This window comes from Chamaea fasciata, unplaced genomic scaffold (genome assembly GCF_029207755.1).
Source record: "Chamaea fasciata isolate MVZ Bird 193981 ecotype frontalis unplaced genomic scaffold, bChaFas1.0.hap1 SCAF_7, whole genome shotgun sequence".
NCBI classification, from domain to species: Eukaryota; Metazoa; Chordata; class Aves; order Passeriformes; family Sylviidae; genus Chamaea; species Chamaea fasciata.
The window spans coordinates 62,817,966-62,838,415 of record NW_027094092.1 but is presented as its reverse complement, the minus strand read 5'-3'; the positions used below and the strand labels follow the sequence as shown (position 1 = coordinate 62,838,415).

The 20,450-nt window shown below is 45.4% G+C and overlaps 1 long non-coding RNA gene across 1 annotated transcript; it reads left to right on the top strand.

Annotated features, from left to right (window-relative positions):
* Positions 1–7,188: 7,188 nt before the first annotated feature.
* Positions 7,189–10,053, top strand: LOC136291874 (uncharacterized). The gene is made up of 3 exons (XR_010721797.1): positions 7,189–7,288; positions 9,453–9,579; positions 9,705–10,053. It is a non-coding gene; the product is annotated as an uncharacterized lncRNA (long non-coding RNA).
* Positions 10,054–20,450: the final 10,397 nt, after the last annotated feature.

Here is a 20,450-nt window from a genome sequence, read left to right as displayed (position 1 = left end):
CCAGACTCTCAGGTCTCTCCCTGTGGCTGTGGCTCATCCGGCTCTGCTTCTCCAATAGCAACAGAGCAACTGCTGCTGCGAGACCTTGGGCTGTGTCTGCCTTCCTGCACATTCCACCTGCTCCCCAGGGGCTGCTGGAGAGCAGGGAGGTACAGTCATCCCTGGCTCAGCAACCGGGCAAACCCAGTTCTTCTGTCTTGCCCATGCAGATCAGAGCACACAGTGTGCACAGAAAGCAATCAGTAATCAAACAAGCCCTGTTAGACATCCAGCATGGCTGTATTCCATCAGACTGTAGCCCTCCCGTTACCTCGGCACTGTGCTTTACAGACGGACCGCTTTGCTAAGGGTCATACAAAACACCGCGCAAACACTCCTGACTCCCTGGAGAAATATGACAGCTGTGTGACTTAAAAGTCGTACTTTATAAGGCACATCATGAGAATAATACAAATGATGTCCAGGTTTTGTTCTTGATCAAATGTAGTTCAGTTGGCTAGAGCAAGGTGCTGATACTGCCAAAGTCATGGGTTCAGTCCATGAGTGGGCAATTCACTTAAGAGTCGGACTTTTACAATCCTTGTGGGTCCGTTCCAACTCAAAATATTCCATAAATACATGAATCAGGTTCTTAAGCTTTTCCTGTTTATGGAAAGAATATTTATCAGCAAAGTTAAGCAAGCTGTTTTGGCAAATGATACTCACCTACTGAGGTAAGCTTGAAGGAAGGAAAACAAGACGCATTGTAGATGGCCCAGGTTTATTATCAGTAAAACTGATGAGGCCTTGCACATCTTGAAATAGGATTTTTTGAAATTTTTTGACTGACTTTAGCAGGTCTTTTTTCTCCTCATTTCCTTCTTTCACTCATTGCTCCATCCTAAAACTTCTCCTAAAGCTTGTGCAAAAGAGTATGAAAACCTTCTAGATATATTTTTTATTACACTAATCAAACAACCTGAAGCACAATATTTTCACTCATATGTGAGAATTCCAAGCTGTTTTTAGTAAACAAATAGGCAAATTATTATTAGTTTAGAAAACCTCTTCAATCTGTAATGTTAAATTCAAATACACGTTCTTATCGTAGTTATATTTGTATTTTTTGGCAAGTTCTTCTCAGCAGTATAAGTAAAGGCTTGAAGAGGTTGCCTCTAGCATCTTTGAAGTCTGCAACAGCATTTAGTGTGAGCTGGCTCAAGAATACTCATATTTTATTTAATTGTATTTCTTTTCAAGTCTGACTGTAAAATGTATCTTTATAAGTTGCCTTTTTTTGTAAGTACTTTCACTTCTTTTTTCAGTTTTCTGCTTCTGTTCTAAAACTTTCACCCTAACCCTTACAAGCCCTCTCAAGACACCATGTTGATTCACTTTCAGGCAAGTTTTCCTGGGAGCTGAAGCTCACTGTATTGAGGGCTATGGTCTGTATTTCCATGGCCCTGTATTTCAGCAACTTAGAGGGGCAGCAAAGTTAGCTATGGAAATGAGACAGAATAAAAACACATTGAGTTCCATGGCAGTCCATTCTTAAACTCACTTTCACAGTTATTATTCCTAAAACAAACAAACAAACAAAAACTAGAGAATGACACACTACATTAAATACTCTCCTTGGAAGGAAAGACAGAAAAATCAGGGAAATCATCTTGTGCATCTCCATAAACAAAGTAAAATAAGAATCTTCTCAGTTTTCTGAGAAGCAGAACATTCAGGGGGAGAAAAAAAATCCCGGAGAGAGGAAAGAAAAGGTTTTGTTAGACCTTTCTGCTTTCCAGTAAAAAGAAACATGCTGTTCTGAAGCGCCGCTGTGGATGTAACTTGCTCAATTGTCTGGATAAACAATTGCAAAAGGGTACTGATAAACTTGTCATTACTGACCTGTGGCCTGGGAGCCAGTCATGTTTTGAGGACCCACAGCACTTGGCAGTAAGTACAGAACATTTTTATAATGCTCAAATAAATGCTTGGTGAAAGCAGCACATGTCGTTTCATGGGACACCAAGCATGTTCTTAACTATCCCTTCCCATCGCACAAAGGAATTCCGCTGAAGTTTTCCCTCAGTTTAGAGCCAGGCACTCCTCCCATCTGTCTGTGTTCGTCCCCTTCAATTCCAATTTTGCTGAGATGGTCCCAGAGGTTCTCTGACAAGGACACCTGGCCTGTGCCTGTGGCAGGCTGGACAGAGGGCGGCAGCACGTGCAGAGCTGTGCACATGGTCCCAGACATTCAGGAAAGGAAAGGCACTGGTGTACCATCAAATGGGTCCTCTCAGGCAATGAGGTCACCATTCCTTCTGCACTGTGCCTCACAAAGGGCATCAAGACAGCCAGGCCCTACAGGAACAGTGATAACTTGGTGCTCAGAGGGTATGCCCCTGATCCTGGCAAGGACCCAGGAAGTCAGAAAGCTTTGATCTGATCCTCAGTCCTTTTGATCAATCTGTATTTTATTAACAACAAACTCTTTACGCCATCCGTGGGGAAAAAGAAAACAAAATTCAATTTTGTGGAGTGTTTGTTTTCAAAAAGAGGGATAGGATTTTGTTCATTTTTTCTTTAAATCAGTCAGTAGTAACTTCAACATGGGCTCTGTGAGCACATCAGGCCCCTCTTGGTGGTGCAGCCAGAGAACGTGGGGCCCGCTGTCTGCAGCTGGTCTGTACCTGAGTACAGAAAGCATGGAAGGCAAGGGTGACAACACACAACAGGGACATCGAGCTGTGGCAGAGCAGCTGCCAGTTCTGCGGGCCAGTACAAAACTGCCATAGTGATAGCGCTGGTGACAGCAGTGATGACTTCAGGCACTGTGACCTGCATGCCCCGATGCCAGAGGCCAGTTCTCTGAGAGAGAACCACATTGACTGCCCACTGCTATTTGTCACTTTATTGCAAGAGCCACATTAACCCTCTCCGGGTGCTGGTGATGTGAGACTGGGATGATTGTGAGCCATGCCATGCCAGTTGCCACGGTCACTGTCACCTAGGTCATCCACTCAAAGTAAGGACAAGCAGTTGGCACAACAGGAAGGGTGATACCACTGCAGGACCTACGAGTTGGCCCCAGAACAAAAACAGTTTTGGCAAGTACCTATTTCCAGTAAGAATAAACTTATCAGACTCTGCCCACGTGCTTTTCTTTGCTGCTCATGACTACTGCTGTGAATTAGGATTATTGCATTTTTTGGTCAATGTTCCAGAATACTTACCTTTAGCTCAGTATTCAAACATAAATACAATCAGTAGCCTTTAAGCAAACTGCTGTCTATTGTTCTACATACATGCTTCCTGCGCCGTACTCAAGCAAAAAAGAGCTCATTAATAATGGAAATAAACCATCAACAGAAATATTAAGAACCAAACTCATCACACAGACACTAAAATTTGTTCCTGCAAACTGTTTGTATAATATCTAAGTAGATATATTTGTTTGCTTATTAATAGACAAAAAACTGACAAAAATGTTAAGCAACTATTTATTCACTGTAAAATATGTACAGTACATTTGCTTCCAGACAAATTCCTAAATAGGAATGACATACTTTAGAAGCACCACTACTACCTTCTGCAGTTACAACCAAAGAGGAAATTTTCTTTAGAAATAACAGCCTGCACTTGTCAGAATGCATATCTATCATCAACCAAACAAACCAAACCAAAATACACAGCAGTGTAAACTCTGAGGAAGATTTACTTTCCACATTGATGGGTGATGCTATTTCCCATTAATCTAAGTGGTTTGCCTGGGCTCCCAGGCCTCTGGTAAATGTATCTTTCCATCTTCCCATGGAGAAGCTGAATTTACACTTAAGGACTGACTACATGAAAGATGAGCTAATTATTAGACATGAAATAACCTCTCCTGGCAGGGGAGGGAAGCAAAGTAGCACCACACCTATTAGATGCCCAAGAGGGCTCCCTATTACGTTACAGCTGCATTTGATGGGCATTATTCACTTTAAGTGACTAAGAGTGCAAACATGACTCAGATGAAGCAAGAAGGACTGACATCGATACAGGCAGATCACATATGCTGCACAGGCAAAACCAGCAGCAGGGCACTACGGTTCCCAGGATTATCTCTATGCTGGCATGCATTTGCCTTTCTGGAGCAGATACCAAACACACTGAGCACCTGTGACATCCTTCCTGTACACACTAGGGACAGCTTTCAGAAATCTATTTTCTCACGTACTTTCCTGTTTGCAAGATGCATGTTATAAATACGTATTATAAAGTTGGCTTTTCACAAGATGTGTGCTATATGATTAATAACATTGTGGTAAGGATATAAGTTTTTACTTCTGCCATTAATAAAGAAAGTTAGACATAGTGGTAATAGTTAAACTGACTGTTTAGCCGGGTAACATCCAGTGAACATGCAAAGAAGACCCTGCTATTGAGATACCAACTATCAGCATCCACCATCTGAAGAAAGTATAGCCCAAGGCCCAAACTGGAGGTGATAATAAAGACACACAAGAAACACGCATGCCCTAAAAAGGCGGACCCAAGGAGGGGCCATGCAGAACAGTTCCTGGAATATGGAAACTAGTTTATGGAAAGATATGAATATTCAACAGACTGATGCAATAGAAAGGGTATTTAAAGTATGACTTTGATATAGCAGTGTGTGGACTTAGCTGAGTGCCAAGTCACCCAGCTGGCCGTACTTCACTTTTTAAATCTTGTCTTATTATTTTATTAAATCTATTTCTTAAATTTTACATAGAAAGTGACCCTCGTTTTTCACAATGCAGAAACTCTATTAGCTGCTGTCATATGTGAGAAAGAGACCAGCTCACATTCCAAATAACTGTGCACTTTCTGATAAAAGGTATGGTTCATGGTGCCAAATTTGTCCACACTCCATTTAGGCGTGATCCAGCTGTATAGCCACCACAGGAAGTCTGAATATTCAAACAGATCAGCCTGATCTTCTCAGCCTCATTATCCAGCATGAACAGAAAATATAACAAAATAAGGAACAGCTGAATCACTGGAAGACTTCCAATGCAACTTGTTTTAAAGTGAATACTTAAAGTTTGGGAAGCATGAACAGCTCAATTGCAGACTTCATTAAAAAATGAGCCAGGGACAGACCTGCTGCCTACAAGCAAAACTTCCAATTTTTGCAAGCAGTGTCAAAAACATTATCAAACATGAATTTATAGATATTAAGGCCCTTTACTGTTGACTCCATTAAAACAACAACAATTTTTTTTTTTAGATTAGTAAGAATAGCTATATTGACTAGCAAACCTGGAAAGAATAGGAAAGTGTTAGTCACATCCTTTGATCCATATTTACTTTGCAGTTTTCTGTTCATTAGCAGAGGGGGAAAAGAAAAAAATAAAGGGTAGCTAACAGTTGCTTATACTCTTTAGTAAATACTACATAAAATAAATTGCTTGGAACAAATTTATCATTAGTACCTTCAAACAGTGCACTAAGGAAAGCATTATTTTTACAGATATTTATGCATATTTAGAGCAGCAGATTAAAAAAGAAAACCAACCACCTAACATTAAATGGGTCACATCTATAAAGTATGAAACCTCTTGAGTGATCCATTGGGGTGGGTTGGTCTCAGCCGGCAGCCGCAAGGCGTGAGGAAGTGGGAAGGGATGGTCGGTGTGAAGGCAATAGAAGCAGCTCCGTGTGGGGTGGGGAGGAAGCAGAGCGGGTCACGTCACTCTGCAGTGCGAACAGACAGCGATTGTCAGCCAAGCACACGGCCCCTCCCGTCCTGCCCCTGCCCCGGGCCAGAGCAGGGGCTCCCGCGGAGGGAACGGGACGGGAGCGGTGCCGTCTCTCCTGCGGTGGAGCGGGAATGTCGCGGCTGCGCTGCCGCCAGGGACTGACAGAGGGGCGCCGGTGCGAGCCGTGCGGAGCCGAGGGCAGTGAGCTGTGCCGGGCGGGCGGGCGGGCGGCCGGCCGGGAGCCGCGGCCCGGAGCTCTCTGCCCGTCCCGGCCGCTCTGTCCGCCGCGGGCGCGGGGCTGGGGTGCCGCCGGGGCCGGGAGCGAGTCCCGGCAAGGGGCGCTGGGAGACGCTTGTGGCTTCTCAGCTTCGGAGTGTGCTCGCAAAAGTCACAGAAAGGAGGAGAGAGGAAAAAATCCAGCCCCGACCCCGCAGGCTTTTCGTCCGTGGGCTTTGTTGGTATTGCTCTTTAACCGAGCCACAGCTTTAAATAATAACGTGGGCCCCTTCTAGAAACAGCGCTCAATCAATGGACTGATTGATCGATGGATTGATTGCACTCTCCCGTGAGACCCTCGGGCCCACGTTACTTCATTGCTGTGTCAATCCAGCGGCAGGGGCAGGGGGAATTGCAGTGGGGGTGGGTCTTTTCGGGCCGCGGCGTGTGGGTTTTGGTGCTAGTTTGGTTTTTTGCCGTGGAGTAAAGTGCAGTAGTTTTAGAAGAAGAAGAAACGGTTTTGGCAAAATTTTTCGTTTCGGCTAATAAATGAGAAGTTAATTTAAAAAAGGAAAAAATTCGATTTCTGTTTGTTTGTGCTAGATAATATAGTTGAGAGAGAATATGGGGTAGGATGATAGACGATAAGATATCATTTTAGGACATTTTCTATTTTATTTTGTATCGTCAGCTTAATGCCCAAATTAATATATTTTAGTTATATATATATATTTATGTATAGATAGTGGCAGTGCTATTTGATAACTGGTGGTATTTATATGTGTTTTTTATTCAACATTGCATTCTTTGGTGGCATATAGATCCATTATGGCAGATTAGGACTTGTACGAAGGGGAAGATAGGTAGAGGATTGCCACAGGACTCTTGGGCATCCATCTCTGCGTCTCTTGGGATAAGTCATCCCGATGGCATCTTGTTCCTGCAGGGTTCTCTGAGCCTGGCCAGCTCACCTTCCATCTTACCTTGGTCATCTCATTCCAAGTTCTCTGGACCCTCAGGGTCATTCTTCTTGCCAGAGTTTTCTGTCCCTGTTGCGTCCCCTCGTTTGTCCTGTGCTGTGTCACGGGTGTTGGTGTGTGTTTGGCCCGGAGCTGCTCTGCCTTGCTGCTCAGTCTGGGTGTAGGGGTACGAGGGTAATAGTCCTGGGGGCTTGAAATTTGTGATGTGGGGTGTCGTTAGACTGTAGAGGGTATTCCTAGATTGCCACAAGATGTGTGGAGCTGTCAAGGTATCCTGCAGCACTCTGACTGTTGTCCTGACTTTGTTTCAGATGCAGAGGGATGAAATCCGTGGCAGAGCCCCCCATCCTGGGTGAGGGGCTCCCCTGAGAAGATCGATCGCTATTCAAGGTGAGAGTCACACATTTCACATTTATTGGCACTCCAGTGCAGGCCACCTGCGTTTACAGCTTCAAACAGGTGAGTCCCTTGGTAACCCCCCTGGGCAGCAGCTGGAGCCTGCTCCGGGCTGGGCTGCGGGAGCAAACACTTGTGGCTGACACAGCTCCACACTGAGGGTGCTTGGGAAAACACCTGCCTTGTCCTGGATTTTTTTTTTTGAGCTTTTGACAAGGTTTTAATCATCACCTTGGTAAAAATAAATGGTAAGGACTGAAAACCTGAGGGCTGGCAGGTTATACGCACCAAAGACAACTTTTTTTTTTTCTTAAACAGTTGTGCGGCTTGTATTTTATTTTTGAGACTCTCTTTTTTGGTCAACTTTATTGTAAAAAATCTTATTTTCAAGTTAGCTGCTTCAGTAATGAATTTATTGCACAAATACCCTCTAATGTCAGAAGGTTAAAGCACTAACACCAACATCCCACCTCTTCAATTTTCGCAGCAAAACTTGATCTTTACTAAACTTAAAACTTCATGTTTTTGCAGGTAGTAATAAAGGTGTTTATCAGCTTTTACTGCCCTTCACTGATAGTCAAGGTCATGAAGAAATTGCTCTAGTGTTCTAAAATAAATACAGATTTTTAGACCTCCCCCACTCTCCCTCAGACTAGCAACATGTGAATTGATTTTTGATCTTCCTTCTTTTGGTGTCTGTGGGTGTGGCACCCAGGGAATGGTGCTGGGAAGGGCAGCATGGAAAGGAGCTGCTCAGAAATTATACATATAATTATATATAATATATACAATATATGTAATGATATACATAATATAACACATTATGTATAATGTACATAATATAAAAGATACCCTGTAATGATTAATATAAATATCAGAATCAGAAATATAAAAAATATTGAAATAGAGCCTGAACGAAAGGCTGTTTTGTTTCGGTCTGGTTGCTGGCAGGGTTCTCGCAGGTGTGCTCGGGGGTCTTTTGGGCCATTTATTCCGGAGGCTGTTCGCCAGGGCATTCCTGGGCACGTTCGTTTATGGCTCCGCTCCGCGCCGCCGCGCGGCAGTGCTGCCACCGCGTGGGCAGAGAGCGGTAGTGCAGCTGCCCCCCCGCCCGTCCCGCCTGATCCGTGCGGCAATGCTGCCACCGTGTGGGCGGAGAGCGGTAGCGCAGCTGTCCCCCGGGCCGTGAGCTCGGGGCCGGCGCTGCCGCCCGCCCGCCCGCTGCTCGGGGCCAAAGGGAGGGCAAAAGGCAAGGAGAACTTAATGGAAACTTTTAATGCAGAAAGGTCACAGGAGCAGAATATATTTCTTGGGTGAACTGGTTTGCTTTTTCATTAGACCCACTTGTTTCTGTGGTTGGGTCAGGAGACCAAGTCTGTGGAGTTAAAGTGATGCTCAGTTCTGCCTGAACTGATTTGCAAGAAAAGACAGAAAACTTGACACCAGTGGACAGAGATTAAAAGGTTCGACCCCTAAGCAGCGGCTGCTTTCTGTTCACATCCAGAAAGTCATTCCTCACCCGAGTTATGCAATCACAATTACTTCATTTTTGATCTTCAGTTACAGCCACATTTCTTGAAAGCTGCCCAGAAAAGCTGGCTGGGACTCAGGTAAAGAAAGGGAGACTGGTGAATGAGCCAAGGAGGCGAGGTCAAGCCTGAGCTCAGAGCAGCAAGGAGAACATAAAAAGAGGGAAGGAGCATTAAAAAGGGGGTGAGTGGGTGTTCCTCAGTGTTGCCAGAGAGGAGTTTGTTCCCATTCGGACAAGGGGTCAGTTCACTTTGTCAACTGTGGGAAATTAAGGCACAGAGAATTCTCAAGACAGGGAAAAGGTGGGAGAAGGAGTGGGGATGGGATGGAGAGCTAAGGTCTTTTCCCACTGGAGAAGCAAGGGGATGAGGAGATGAGGAGCAGTGATCCTTGCTGTTGGGAAGGCACCCACAAAATGCTTCCATCCCCAGCCAAGCCAGCTGTCCCTCAGCACCTGGGCTTTCTATAGCACCAGCACACCTACAGTGTGAAATACTGGAGAGGAGTTGGCTGGTTTGGCCAGCTCCTTGTTTCACCTGTTTTGGGAACTAGTCCTTGAACACAGAGCAGTTGTGAGGAAATGGCTGTCATGAGGCCCTGATGTCCTGAAAAATGGCTCTTCTGACAGTGTCCTGGGAGCCCAGAGTACCCTCAGACTGGAGAACCAGCAAAACTCACAGCAGCCCCTGGAATGGAACCTGATCCAAAATGTGGAAGCTACTAGTGGTCATGGAGAAAATAAAGAAATATTTTAGGTAAGAAGTGTGTTTTGAAGAACAGGCATGAGGGGAAAAAAATTCTGTAGTTGTAGAATCACTCACATTCATCAAGGTCTAAGGAAAGAACCGTGGACTAAATCTCTCTTCTTCCAAACCTTCAGCTTTCAGTTTAAATTTGGGCATGACTGCTTGGATTCCACTTTGAAAAATTATTCACACAAAGGACTGCAGACCTCAGAGTGCACCTCAGCGTTCAGTAACCAGTGGAACTAATAAATATAGATTCACAGAATCATTAAGGTTGAAAAAGACCTGCAAGATCATCAAGTCCAACCTTTAAATTTGTTTGTTGCTTCAAGCTGCTAGAGAAATATAGATTATGCAGATTTTATTGTGTCAACATTACTTCCAATAAGAGAAACTCAATTGAGTTGTTCTCACAGAGTTGAATTTTGAACTGCTGCTGGTCATTCAGAACTTCAGAACATTTTTCTTCCCTAGAAAATACCAATGCACGAAATGTTACGGCACAGTGAACAAATGTCTCTCTTAAAACAAACAAACAAACACACCAAGGTTTTTTTTTCACTCATAGTTAAAAGCTAGACAGATGAGAGCAAGAACCTGCAGCTCTAGGTAGTAGAAAGGATATAGACCAGAAATACAAGTCAAACTTATAAATAGTAATAATAACTTTTCACTGTACAGTCCTCCCTGCTCCCCTTTGCAGAACATCAGACAGAGGGAGCATCTCTGGGTTGTTACAAGCAAACACTGGGGGCTGGTGATGAACAAGTGGGCTCTGGCCAGGGTGGAACTGCTGGCACAATTTAACACTTGCATTAAGGGAACAACAGAGATTACACGGGCAGGTGTTGGAAGCCAGCACCAGTCTAGGAAGGAACTCTGGAAAGCTGGCAGAATGGTGGGGAGAGGAGGAGAGAGGAAAAGGGTTTAGGCTGTTGGGGTGGAGGCCTCACTGCACTTGGCAGCTGCAAGGCGCTTTAAACAGGCCAAGTTTGCGGCCATGTGTACTCAGCAGAGTTCAGGAAAATTGAGTTGCTGTTCCTGCTGAGGGAGAGAGCAAATAAGGAAAATCAGCGACTCCACAAACTCCTCTCGAAGCCGCTGTTACGGAGCTTGTAATTCTTTAACAGTGTTAAACAGCCTGGAGATAGCAGTGCAGGGCTCTGTCTCACCTCTGGCAGCTCCTGGTCCACAGCACCTGGTTTTGAAGCAGCTGAACACTTCTCCCTATGCTCTGGATGCATTGTTTAAAAAGGTTATGGTAACATTTTAGTCTTTTCTGTCATTCTGGATTAGATCTCCAACTTAAAATGTGAGCAGATTTTGTTCTGGCCTGGGAATTTCCCAGTCTGGTAGGAAATCTGGAATCTGCTGTCCTTCTCTATGTCTTATTTTCTGAAACCTCTGCATATCATGTTTAATACTGATCTCAGGTGTGAGATAACTTTTTTCTCTGGTCATTCTACCTATTTGGAAAGCTCAGTGCACAAGGAATACTGAAGACAGCTGTGCTTCTGAAATTAATCTCGGATAACCTTATCTAAATAACATCATCTGAAAAATGAACAGACTTTTCTGAGAGGAACTTTCCTACATAAAGGGATAATTTTTAACTCAGTGGCTAGTTGAAAGGGACAATTTGAACATTTGTTTTATGTTATTGTGGAGAACCACCGTGTGATTCCAAAACTAACATCCCAAACCAGCAGTTAAGTATAAAAACCAAAGAATGAGACAGCAAGCATTTAAAAGCCTTTTACATGTGAAAGGAATTTAAGATGAGAAATGTAGCTTATCCAAGCACATAATTCTGGTCTTTATATTTCGTGGCTGCTTGCTTAGAAATTTTCATGCTTCTGGAGCTGGACAGAATTTTAAAAATTACAAACTGTATTTTTCTCTTACTGAGGAAATATTTTCTACAGAACCATGACCAGCATTTTGAACTGTATCAACACAAACAAAATGCATAACAACACGTTTTGGTTATTAATTATATATTAACTTTGTTCCAGTGCACTCGACTGATTTTTGGGAAGTTCTGCTCTGTTCAATACGGGTAAGGTTTGCTTTCTGCCCTAGAGGCAGTTCCTTAAGCTTCCAGCTGCCAGGAATATGCTGTGCTCCCTGTGACACATAGAAACAGCTCTTCTAAATAACTTTCTAACAGCAGTGGGATGTCCTGGTGCACTAGAAAAGGTTCAAGAGTGCAGTTTTCGCAAACAAAGAATAGAGATTTCTTCCTCATCCTGTTGGAAACAAGGATACTTTCCCAGTTCCTGCAGTCACTTCACTTTGCAGTGATGCAGCACCTTCCTAGGGATCACGTCTGTGATTTCTGGGCGAGAGCTGGTGCCTCAGCTCCCTGGGCAGAGACTCCCCTCATCCCGGTGCTACGAGGCTTCCCTCCCAGCAGAGAGAAGTGCAGCACTTGTCCGCTCCCCAGTGCCCGACTCCAAGTCTCCAGGATAAAGTGGGAACCTTTCCAGGGACTTCCACGCACTTTTGGTCAGGGCCTGGCCGATCCACGCCCAGCGTTCCCACCGCACAGCGACCGCTCGGCTCCTCGTGTCCCTTCCCACCCGGCCCCTCTGGAAGCCCTCAACCCTCTCCTGCTTCCTGCCTTCGCGGCGCATTGGAGCCGCGCTCCCCGGGGTGCAGGCCCGGGACACGGCCCCGCAGAGGGGGAACGAACACGGAGCGCTCCGGCCGGGAGCCCGCGGCCCCTGCCCTGGATGTGGCGGGTCCCCCCGGGGCATTGCGGGGGGCTGACAGCCCCCGCCAGACCCTGCCCGCGCCGCGTCCGCCTCCGCCCGGCCCCTCGGAGCCCCGCAGCCCCCCGCACCCGGGAGCCCGTCACTCGGTGCCCGCCCCGTACCCTCAGGTCGGGCGAGCGCCGCGACCTCCGCCCCGCACACAAGGACCGCGCAGGACAGGAGGCGGAGGAGCCGCCCGGGCTCTGCCTGTGCGCGGCGTGGGCGCTGCCCCGCATCCCCGTCCCTCATGGTGCGGGAGAGGGCGGCTCGGGGCGGGGGGCAGCCCCGCCGCCTCACACGGTGCGGCCGGTCCCGGCTGGCGCGCTCGGGGCTGCCCTTGCCCCGCGGGCGGAGGAGGAGAAGGGGCAGAGGGAGGGCGAGGGCGGAGCAGCCCTGCCAGCGGCCGCGGCGGGAGCGGGTCCGGCGGGCGCGGGCGCTCGGGACGCGGGGGGCGGCGGGGAGGGGACGGGAAGGGACGCGGGCTCCCGGCGGCGCCGTGCCGGGCGCTGCTCTCCGCGCACATCGCGCGGCCGGGCTGACTCAGAGCCGGCTGCACCTCGCCCGCCCTCCCCGGCTCTCCCCACCCCTCTCCGAGCAGTTCGCGCCTCCCTCTGCTCTAGAGGCTCCATCTCACCGTCTCCCCCATCGTTCTCGCCTGGCAATGGTTGGAGGACTGTCACGGACTTGCACACACCGCGACTCGTGACCGCGTTTCCCCGCTTGTGTTTTTCCCGAGGCAGGTGCGAGGTGCTCCCCATCACTCCCTGTTCCCCGCAGCCCAACTTCCCTGCCTTGCCTGCTCCAGGCGCCCTCGGCCCTCGTGCCCGACCCTGCCAAGTCTGCCGCTGCAGCCCTTACACCTCGGCTCACGGGTCTCTGAGGGGACCCAGCTGGGACCTACGCCTGGCAGGATCTCTGGGTGAGGGATTTCGGTGGGCAAACAGCACTGACTCTTCCAGGCTGCAAAAGGACCTTCTCTCTTTCCTCACACCGGTGGCACCTCCTTGCCTCATCCCCGCAGCGTTCCGACTCCAGCGGGTCTTGAGTTTGAAGTGTGTAGGCTTGGCTTAAAACCTTCACTGCAAAGTGGGGGAAACATCTTGAAGTTACTTTGAGAGAGTTCAAGTTGTTCCCTGTAATCTTTTGTGATACAGAAAAGTGAACCGGTGAGAAGTTCCAACAAATTGTCATTACTACCTGCTAAACTACCTTCAAATGTCATTTGGTGCTTCTTTTAAGGTATGAGGGACTCAAGGGGATAAATCAGGACACTCATTTCCCAGTTCCTGTAAGAGCTGTCCTCAGGAAAGAGAGCTTAGAACCAACTCTGGAAATGGGGAATGAAAGCATCTTTTCTTCCTGGGGCTGTGCTGGGGTGTAAAGTGGGTAAACATGAATATCCAACTGTTTACATCCTGCTATGCATGTTCACACTGATCTTTCTCCTGAAAAAAAAAAAAAAAAAAAAAAAAAAAAAAAAAACAAAGAACAAAAGCCCGTGAGTGAGTAGGTGAAAGATGATGGAACTGTGAAAAACGAGATTTTTTTTAAATGTACAATTTAAAAATAAATTTAATAAAGTTATAAGGGAGATTAAAAAAGCAACATAGGGTTGGTTGGGTGACTTGGCACTCAGCTAAGTCTACAGTTTGCTATATTAAAGTTATACTTTAGATGCTTTTTTATTGCATTAGTTTGTTGAATATTCATTTTTTTTATAAATTAGTTTTTTTAGGAATTGTTTTGTATGGCTTTTTTTGGGGGGTTGCTTTTTTAGAGTATGTGTGTTTTTTGTTTGTGTTTTTGTTATTTTAGTTTGGGCTTTGGTTTGTGCTTTTTTTAGATGGTAGATGTTTGATAGTTGGTATATTAATAGTAGAGAGGTTTTTTTGTATGTTTACTCGATGTTGTTTTGACCAAACAGACAGTTTAAGCAAATAGCAGAGTCTTTTTTATATGTTTATTGGATGTTATTTTGGCTAAATAGACAGTTTAAGCATACTATATTAGCGAATATTAATATGCTTAGTTTTCTTTACTAATAGAAGAAATAAAAGAAAAACTTATATTTTTACTACAACATTATTACTTATATAACATACATTTTGCAGAAAGCCAAGCCTATAATATAGATTTATAACAGAACCAAACTAATTGTGTTAAAACTATTCCTCTCCTCCTGTTCCAACTGAAGTTGGAATGCATCCAGATTTGAATTTCCAAAGTCTGGCCTCTCTTTTCAGAGGTTACACTGAACTTTGACGAACTTGGTCTTCATGTTAGAATCTGAACCCACTTTTATTCCTCACCTTGTCCCTCTTCACACCCAGAAAAATAACGGGGTATCACATATATCAGACTATGCCTCCGTAGTCTTGGGCAGATAAGAGCAAAACAGGTTTCACATGAACCTGTCTGAGGTCAGGGACGTTCCATCAAGTGTTACTGAACTGAGATAAATGGGATCAAAGATTCCCAAATAACAGTATAAAATCACTCTGAAACATCTGCAACTGCAAACACAGATGGGCAGAGAAAACAGTAGGTCTGCAGGTGAAACCCTTGCCTCAGATAAGGACAGTGTTTGCCTTTGAACTCAGCCAGTTACCCTCTGCCTTCCACCTGGGGAACTGGAAGGAGACTTGTGGTTGTCTCCCCCTACTCTCCTCCTTTTTCCCCTGGACCTTGCCTTCAGGGTGATCATTCAGTTGGACACTTCCTGCACTTGCTGTCTCAGGTCAGTCCCGCCAAAGGCAGAAATGAATGCCGGGGTGTGGGAACACGCAAGACAGAGAGGAAGGCATCTTTAATTAGCACAGCTGGTTTGATAACCAGGATGCCATGGCAGGGACAAACAGAATTTTGAGATTATGAGAAGATGGGATTAAAACTGCTTAGGGGAAGAGGACCTGCTGTATCACATCTCCGCATCCCACATGACAACACAAAGTGACTCTGCAAGGCAAAGACTTAATTTTAACAGGTCTCATTGATACTAGGCAAGCCTGATTGTTATCTCAAAAAGCCATTGCCTAATGATTGGCCGTTAATGCCCGTCTCCCAGGCTCTTTCAGGGATGGGTGGAAATAGTCAAAGCCTGCAAAGGACACTTAATGCAAATTGCTGCAGTCAAACCTTTTCTACTGTCTGTCCCCCGGTTTTGTGGGGGAAGATTCTCTTAACACAGCGGGGTTTTAAAATTCAAACAAATTTTGTGGGGGGTCATTGAAGCGCAATCAATGCAGAAGAATATAGACAGCATCCAAAATCACTGGGAAGTATCCCATTCTTGTGCTTGAAAGGCTTTGAATCAGAAGGTCTGCCAGGGCTGTTGCCTGATGAGTATTTGTGAATCTTCCCAGTGAGATAACGTAACTTTTTCTAGCCTGGTGATGCTGAAAGCAAAAGACTATCCCAAAGCGCAGGAATGAGCCTGGCATGCTTTTGGCCGTGTGCAAGTATAACCCGAAGGCAAAGGCAGTTTCCAAGTGGAATGACTGAACTGGGAGAGGTTTGAAATGCAGGTAACCTCCAGGGAGGTGAAGCGGGGAGGGCTGAAGGACAGCACAGCGCAAGAGGCAGCTGGGTGCTCCGGCTTGTACACATCTTCCAGGGAAGCCTTCCTGTGGAGAAGGAAAACTCATGGACACTGTGGCTGACAGGAACTGAAGACATGCTTTCAGTAGAATGGCACTGAGATATATGTATACACTTTCTTTTTCTTTTCCCGCTGAATGGGGGCTACTTTGCTATTCAACATTAACCTAAAAACCAAGTACCCTAAAATATAAAAAGTATTTTTGCGAATCTCTGCTATCCCCTGTGATGGGTGGTGTGTGAATAGAAAACTTGGAGACAGTAGTATAAAACACAAAGGCAGGAAGGGAGCAAGTGTTTATCACGATGTGCAGAATGCACCTCTTTGCTACAGCCTTGAAAGCTGCTTCTACAAGCTGGCAATATTCAGTTGCTGGAAGACAATATAACTAATCCAGACATGTTCAGCATGTAGAATTCCAGAATCTCAGCCTTGTCCTTCCCTCACGAGCAACAGGAATTGGATTCATTTTTTCCCCAAAGAAAAAAATCACTTGAAAATCCAGAAGTTAGAATCCAAGAGAGATATCACACCTGCTTCAGAGAGTTTCTCTCTTTTGAACTTGGGGAGAAATCATTTAACAGTGCCAGAAATGCAGGAATTGTGTTGCTACATGGAAATTTTAAAAAATCAAAGCCAAAATTTGAGCACTTAACTTCTTTTACTCCTTGTTATTCATTTTCCCCTGAACTTCAGCCAAACTGCCAATTCAAAACTCATATCATTGCTTAGTGTATGGAAATTCCAATAAAATTAATGTTTCAGTTAAGAAGTAAACAATGTGAAATAAAGAAAGTGAATGTGAAAATAGTAATTTGAAATAAAATAGTTCAGTTAGATGGCCTAAAATCTTCTATTAGTGAAAAAAATCACTAGATCTAATGTAGAATAACAAGAGTTGTCAGAAAAATATCTCAGAAATACTTTTTCACACACACATGCGCACACACACTCACTTGTCTGTGTGTGTACACTTCTCCCCATCCTACTGCTTCTTCTTCCTGCTTTCTCCCCTGTAATTTTTTAAGAGCTGATATTCGTCATTTTCATTCTATTCTCCCAGAATAAAATTTCCAAGAAGTTTCCTAATGTTCTTTTTGGCTTTTGAGGATTAAAACAAAACAAAACAAAACCAAACATAAAAAAAAATTGAGAGCAAAACCCCAGGCCTTTCCCACATTTTTAAAAGCTTTATATTCCTGCATTCTGACACAGACAGAACCCACAGGACAGTTGAAACAAGTGGGCTGTTATCCTCTCTCTGTTTCTATGGAAATGAGTGTCAGACCACTTAAAACAAAGCACATACTTTACAGTAATCACTGCATTTTGATTATTTAAAATAACAGAGCGCAGTTTTCCCAATCCAACCTCTATTTCTATGGATACAAGCTGAAAATCGTTGTAGAGAAGCCTGTTCCATAGTTTTTTCCAATTCTGAATGTGTTTTGGATGCTGTAAGTTCTCACAAGGCGCTATGGATGATACGATCTAACAAGAGCTTCAAGTGTGCTGTAATTTGAACTGGAGAGGACCAATTCTGTGAGCCAGAGTAAGGAAACATTCTTGTGTGTGTAAATAGAAATTGGAATGAATACTGAGTGAAGTACTCCACCCAGCAGGTTTAGAAGGAGAGGAATGATTTGCTGTTTTCTGCTATTTTTTGACTTGCTTCAGAGAGAGTGAGCTGAGCTAAGCAAGTTCTGTGTTTGGTGATCATGAGCTGCTCCTTGGCCAAACTAGTCAAAACACCATAGAGACCCCCACCACTTCACGAGACAGAAGATGTGACCCATTAAGTTTGCAAAGCCAGTCTCCTCACGTTTCATTTGGAATGAAACCTCACTCCATTTCCTCAGGAGAGGCAGCAGAAGGTCCCCGCTCTCCACCCCCCTGAATGCTGCCAGTCTTGCTGGCACTTCTCCTGTACGCAGATTGTTTTTTCTAGCAGTGCACCTGGCACTTGTATAGACATGAAATGAGAGGCATGTCCCATCTCAGAGAGCTTACTGCTGCAAACAAGAGAATGTCCCTGGTCACTTCCCGACATGATGTTTCAAAGACACACTAGGAAAGACTGTGTGTCCTGCCCCTCAGTTAGGAAGGACATTAGGCCACAGTTACTGGGTGGAGCACGGTCAGGGAAATCACCCTCTTTGTCAAAGTGCTTTACTACGGTTTTATGAGCCTGCCTCTGATGGGTCGTTATCATGACACTGTTCCCCTTCCGTAAGTATTTAAGACAAGATTTTCCAAAATGACCAATGACTACGTACTTGAAATTCGAGACAGAAGCTTTTCAAAGCCACAGAATCAATGTCAAAACACTGAAAAAACTGTGGCTTTTCCAAGAGCCTTGAAAAAATCGGGCTTCCAGATGTCTCAAGTTAGGTATGCAAAGGCATGCAAAACTGGTGGTGTTTCAGAAAAGAATAGCCCGTATCAATATCTAATCAGTGAGAGTTAATAGTTTTGAGATCCAGACCTCAGGCTAATTCGACCTGAGCACAGTGAAATTAGAAGCATATAACAAAAATTTAAAATGATATTGCAGTGCTTGTAAGTGCCTGCTTTTCCCATCAAGACTGTAAGGGCTCCCTGGTAAATTCTGTGACTCAGTGACTTTGTCAAACTCAGACTGGATGATGCTTGAAGATTATTCCATGTGTATAAGGTGGGAAGGATTTCAGTACACAGAAATACCCGAGAATCGCAGTAGATACTCAGAGGTGCTCTCAGCAAATGCCTCCTCTGGCTATGCACAGCCTGCTCATTGACACTTTTCTGTCCTCTTCCCTCTTTTTCTGATCTTTCCACCCATCTTCAGCACCTGGGCATGCGGCCCAGTTCCAGAGTCTCCCCATGCTCTGACTCAAACCCCTGATGCTCATAATGCCTGGTCGGCAGATCCTCCCATATCGACAGGCTCTAATATTCCTCGTGGGAGGAAGATAAATTGCCATTAGTCAGGCTTAAAATGCACTCCTTGCACTCCAGCTGAAATAACTACGGGATTGGAGGAGGAGGAAGAAGAGGAGGAGAGATGATTTTGTTTTACAGCATCTAGAGTAAAAAAAGTTGTGGTTTTACCTCAGCCTTGCCAGCCCACTCGTCTCCTGGGTCCATACACGGACCTTGCACATACCCTGGACTCCTCGATGCCGAACTCCTGGAATTCAAGCTCTGCAATGACTGTGTCCAAGTGTGTGAGCTGGCACTGGGCTGATCCCAGCAAGGATCATGGAGGTGCAGGGCACAGGGCATTTGGACATGTGATGACAAAGAAGAGATAGTGTTGGGAGCATTCCCTTCTTGGGAGGCTGTGCCGAGGAGGTGGTCCTGTCAGCCCATCCCTGGGCAGCGTCACCCTCTCTCCTTCTGTCATCCCATGCCTCAGGGTGCCAAAGGCTGGAAAGCAGGAAGATTTGACAAAGAGCTCTATATCACACTTGAAATTTGGGGAAAAACTGAAGGAAACTTTTCTGTGTAATAGTTGTGTAAACTGAGAGCGAACACTGAGAGCTACAGTTTTAAGGTGCGATTTTGGATTAAATGTATTCCCTCTGAATGCTTTCTATACTTAATTTATACATAAAAAGAAACATTTATTTTAAGACACTAATGCGTTTCTTACCAAAGGAGTGAAGGGTGGGAGATTGCAACTCACAGATGAAGTGAAGTGAAACCACCACAGGGGTTACTGTAACTGTAAGTGGGGTATCCCAACAGCAGGACAGGTTTGGGCTGGGATTAGCATGGGCTGTATAGCTGGGGTCATGCAAAGGTCTGTCTGCAGCCCTTCTCATAGTCCCTCATCTGCAGGGAGAGGCTGTAGGCCTGGAGATCAGGCTGAGTTTGGGAAGGGTCAGGAGGACGCCGTTACGGAGTGATGTAAATGCGTATCAAGAGACTTGAGGGGTGGCAATGTCAGCTATAGAACAGCAAGGATCCATGGCTAACGGCTGGAGATAGGGGCTGCCTGAGAAGGACGGGAGTGCTTAAGGCTGAAATCAGAAGAGAAACCTCGGTGAAGATTTTGTGTTAGAAATGGTCTCATCTGCCAAATCAGATATTTGTCTTCAGGATTGCACGAGTAAGGAATCCCACAGCAAAGAAAAAGGTTCAGGTTTGGGAGCAAAGGCAAGTTGGGCAGGACTGCGGGGCTGGGGCTTAGCTGTTTACCTTCTGTTCAGGACAGTAAAGGCCTCAGAGGACGTAACTGAGGCAGGAAAGGGTCGCTTGGCTCAGTTAGTCTTGTATCTAGAACTGTTCCTTGAACAAGGGGGGGAGCTGAGGTTCATGCAAGGGACCAGGAATTGCTTTTTAGCCTTGAAAATGCCAGAGGGGTGTGTGTAACTTGGATATGATGATAAGTTCATCTGGCAAGAATCACAGAATATTTTGATTTACTGAAAAACCGGGCAGCTCAGAAGTTACTACTCGACTCATTGCTGCTCCCATCTGTTGCACACGTAAGCACAGCAGAACAGATGATTTTTTTCTGAGCCTGAGGTCTTCGACTGACC